The 5,000-nt window shown below is 44.4% G+C and overlaps 1 protein-coding gene across 2 annotated transcripts in view; it reads left to right on the forward strand.

Moving 5' to 3' along the window:
* The window catches only part of LOC143023504 (limbic system-associated membrane protein-like), a 730,760-nt gene that overhangs the window by 143,845 nt on the left and 581,915 nt on the right, over positions 1–5,000 (forward strand). The window contains exon 1 of one of the 2 annotated variants that reach the window (XM_076182036.1): positions 245–314. The exons of the other annotated variant lie outside the window; for it this stretch is intronic. The gene's annotated coding sequence lies outside the window, so the exon portion shown is untranslated. Of the gene's footprint in view, positions 1–244; positions 315–5,000 lie in introns of those variants that run through there. 2 annotated transcript variants of the gene reach the window in all.

The following is a 5,000-nucleotide window of genomic DNA, read 5'->3' on the forward strand; positions in this document are numbered from 1 at the left end:
GTGTATGTAAACTCTTTTATGGCATTATGTGTTGTTTTTGTGTATATATTCGAAAACAAATCTCGAGCCAAGTAGCCTTGTTGCTTATGTCATACGGCGGCCATATTTGCTAACGTCTTTTTCTCGGCCATTTTGCTTTCACCCTGGTATTATACGGTCACCCCTTGAGGTGCCGCTTTCCTAAGCTATTCTTTTGTATAGAATTGATGTTATTGTTTATATATCTTTTTTCTAGGTAAGGCTGCGATCGCCAACCCAGAAGGTTATCTTTCTTCGTGGGGCATGTGTTTTTGTAAGCTGTGGCAACAATTACTGTATGTATCATTTTTTTCTTGTTATTTTTTGCGTTACTGCTAATTAGAAATGGCTTTCAGCTATTATACTATTTAATGATGTCTATTAAGAGTAAACTACCATTATTTCTTAGTCGATGGCTAATACATTTACACTACCTGTACTTACATGTACCTTTTGTAACAAGTCAGGTCACACAAATGTATTTTTCTTTCACCGTAAGCGTCACGAGCACAAGTCAAAGCAGTCCCCTGTAGGTAGGAGTTTATCTGATGTCTCTTCTAACGTGACACATGACCCCTCTAAAATAACGCTTCAGGATAAACTTAGCTTCTGTGTTCAAAGATTCTGAAACTTAAGGCAGAGACCTCTCATCAAATTAGGCAAGCTCAGTCCCATTTTCATCAGCGCCTATATCATAAACCAAGAGATTGACCAATAATAGCCAGTCTTAGATCATCCCTTTGGTGACTGATGAGTCTTCTCAATTACTCACCTTTCAATTTTTTACAAAGCACACACTTATCATAGTCGCGGTAGATACTGGTGCAGAATGTATTCTTATAGATAGTAGGGCTTATTATGCTCTCAGATATTTGTACAATATCCCTTTATCTCTTTTTTGTAAAGGACTGCACTCTGTATAAGGTTCTCCTTTGCCTATTCTTGGGACTGTTCGCATTCCCTTAAGATTTTCCTCGCATGCTACCGTTTTCCATGTTACTTTTGTTATTGTTTCTGGAATTGTTTTCATGTGTGATTGCCTCCTAGGCACTGACGCTTTTACAGCTCATAGCATAGCTATATCTCCTAGGCGCCGTGTAGTGACTTTTCATAATTATGCTATTCCTGCAACGGATAGACCTGTTTCTATATGTAGCTTCTCATCTGTGCATGATCAGACCATGCAATTGTCTTTAAAGGGTTCTAGTCGTTTTGGCTCTCCTATTTCTTGTTTGTGCTGCTGTTGTTGTAGGCGAGCATTATATTAGGCCTTCAAGTTCAGTTCGAGTCCCGGTGCGCATTTCAGGTGCTCCAATTGGTTCTGACGTCTTATCTCAGCCTGACTCTGTTCGTGTTCGTCGTCTAGCATTGGAAGGAACTCTCTCCACTATTCATGAGGATCATGTTACCACAGCTATGGTAACCAACGTCACTGGCGCTCCTATCATCCTCTCTCCTGGCAGTCATTTAGGTTCCTTTGAATTAGTTGACGTTGACACTGTCCAGGGTTCGCCTCCTATCATAGCAGCTTCGGTGCTACGGTCTCAACAAGTAAGTGACACAGCTCACTTGGCCTCTGAGTATGCAATGTCTGTAGGTGAGATTAACTTTTCAGGGGTGACGCCTTGTCTCATTGACCTGTTAGTGACCCACTGTCAAGATTTGGGTTTACCTAGTGATCCATTAGGAGTTACGGATCGTGTTGTTCATAGCATTGATCTTCAGCCAGGTGTTCGACTTGTTTACATACCCTTTTACAGGTTGCCTCAGTCTCGTCTGTTTGTAGCACAGTCCTTGGTTGATGACTTGTTACGTGAAAGCGTTGTGCAAAAGTCTCTTTCAGGCTGGAACTCACCACTCCTCCTGGTGCCTAAGAAAGATGGATCTTTTTTGTCCTCTTATTGATTATAGGCAAGATGAGGTCACTATTCCAGACCATTACACATTACCTGTGTTAAGTGATCTTCTCTAGTCCATTGGAGCAGGTAATATGGTGTTCACCACCTTAGACTTAAAGACGGACTTTTGGCAGATTCCTTTCTGGACTCCAACAGGACATTATGAATGGCTTTGTTGCCTATGTGGTTACGGAATGCTCCCTTGACATGCCAGTGCTTGATTAACTTAATTTTCCGTGGCCTGGTGGGGAACGGAAATTTTGTTTACTTGAACGACTTAATCTTGGTTTACAAGGACGTGCAAAACCGCTTCAATAAGTTGTCCCTGGTCTTGCAACGTTTTGCCGATGCTGGATTGAAACTCAATTTGCCCAAATATTATTTATTTATTTTGATCTCAATTGGCCATTTGGTTCACTGTATTGTGGGGTGTTCTGGGGTCTGCGAATCCGTTGAATTTCTGTAAATATTATTGACCTGATGTCTGGCCTATACTCTGGGATAGAGAGTGTTGTAAAGTATGGAGGAAGCGTGTCCGGCTTCCTTCTTGGATCCTATCCACAACACTTTTCAACATTTGTATGGACTGAAGTTTGAACAGACTTATCGATCAATGTCATTACGGAGCATCCACTGGCAACACTAAGGTCACTGACCTTACCTCTACCGATGCTGCTGCACATCTTTTGGGATCATTGGAGCTCATGGTTGCACATGGCGAGGACATTGAGGGCTTAGAAAGTTTCACATACATTGGTAGTGTAGTTCATTGCAGGACTGGCATGACCCGTGGACTCGCTGAACCAAAGTATGTGATGTTATCGATATCTAAGCAAGAGGACTAAGTCACTTGTGTTTCCTTTTTTCTGTATAGCTGTGAGACTCGAAAAATGAATGCTAACTTGAAGAGGAACCTTGACGTCTTTTATACTAAGCGTCTTTTACATTAAAAAACCGCTCTATAAGAAGTTACTAGCATAATTCGTGAACATCAGCTCCGGCCATATGAGAAAGTAAATGATGTCGCTTCAACTTACAGGGTTCCAAACGAGATAACCCTCGATGGAGGAGACGAAGGGAACGCCCTCGGAACTTATGGTTAAAGCAGGTCTACCGACCTTGTCGAGAGCTAATTGGAAAGGGAAATGTAACTGCATGGGTACTTGCCTAAGGAAACTGTGAGGAATAGTGTCAGTGTAGGAATGAAGTGGCGCGCCTTCGATGCATGTTTACCCTGTATGTGTATGTGTGTATGCGTGTGTATGTGTGTGTGTGTGTGTATGTGTGTGTGCGTGTGTGTGTGTGTGTGTGTATGGGTGTGTGTGTGTGTGTGTTTGTGTATGTGTGTATGAGAGAGAGTGTGTGTGCATGTGTGTTTGTGTATGTGTGTATGTATGTATGTACTGCATATGTGTGTGTATTCACTTGGTCTTTGGATCACGTGTTGGACTCGTGATCGACAGCTATTTCCCTCCTGGAAGAGAGGTCAGAGCTCGTAGGTCCGATCTATGGGTAATGCTATGACCTTGCACACACACACACACCCAACTCCCCGCCCACGAGAGTCAGAGTAACGACCCGAAGCGCAGCGGTACCGAAATAATTTCGGCCCTGGGCAGGATTCGAACCAAGAACTGCGGGCCACTATGGTGGCAATTCAGCGCTCTACCAACTACGCTACCGAGTCGCGCGCGCGCGCGGGTGTGTGTGTGTGTGTGTGTGTGTGTGTGTATGTGTGTGTGTGTGTGTGTGTGTGTGTGCGTGCGTGTGTGTGTGTGTGTGTGTGTTTATGTGTATGTGTCTGTGTATCTGTGGCTCTGGGTATGCCCGTGTGTACTTTGTGTCTCTGCGTACATACGCGCGCACAATCAGTATATAAATATGTTTGTTTATACGGTAATATTCAGCGTCCATTCGCATCTGTACAATAGTATTCTTTTTTACCGGAATGTTTCCGATGACATGTAAACAAATGTTTATAGTATGTATGCATAGAATTACTTGCCATTTGCCCGATTATTCCCTTTACTTCATTCAGAGGCCAAACAGCCCGTAAAATGTCCGAATGTAAGCTGTCAATCGTCAATATGGCACGCCAACGCATTTTCAATTTATATTCGTGAAAGCCGAAAACGAAGGCACAGAAAAGAAACAGTCTCACAAATGTACATTTCTTTCATCTTATCACCAAATAAGAAAGCAGACAAGGTTGTCTCTCCATTTTCCTTTCTAACACAATTCAGCAAGCAGCTTCACGCACATGTATGTTCACATTCATATTCATGTATGCAAGAATCTGGAGGCCCTAATACACATACGCACGCACACACATACACACAAGCACACACACACACACACACACACACACACACACACACACACACACACACACACACACACACACACACACACACACACACACACACACACACACACACCGACTCGGTGGCATAGTTGGTAGAGCGCTGAACTGGGAAGCAGAAATGCTCCCAGCACCCAGTTCGAATCCTGCCCAGGGCCGAAATTATTTCGGTATCACTGTGCCTCGGGTCGTTACTCTGACTCTCGTGGGCGGGGAGTTGGGTGTGTGTGTGTGTGTGCAAGGTCATAGCATTACCCATAGATCGGACCTACGAGCTCTGAGCTCTCTTCCAGGAGGGAAATAGCTGTCGATCACGAGTCCAACACGTGATCCAAAGACCAAGTGAATACACACACACATACACACACACACACACACACACACACACACACACACACACACACACACACACACACACACACACACACACACACACACACACACACACACACACACACACACACACGACTCGGTGGCGTAGTTGGTAGAGTGCTGAGCTGCCACAATAGTGGCCCGCAGCTCATGGTTCGAATCCTGCCCAGGGCCGAAATTATTTCGGTACCGCTGCGCTTCGGGTCGTTACTCTGACTCTCGTGGGCGGGGAGTTGGGTGTGTGTGTGTGTGCAAGGTCCTAGCATTACCCATAGATCGGACCTACGAGCTCTGAGCTCTCTTCCAGGAGGGAAATAGCTGTCGATCACGAGTCCAACACGTGATCCAAA

This window comes from Oratosquilla oratoria, unplaced genomic scaffold, assembly GCF_046742065.1.
Source record: "Oratosquilla oratoria isolate Oo_2021 unplaced genomic scaffold, ASM4674206v1 SCAFFOLD48, whole genome shotgun sequence".
NCBI lineage: Eukaryota > Metazoa > Arthropoda > Malacostraca > Stomatopoda > Squillidae > Oratosquilla > Oratosquilla oratoria.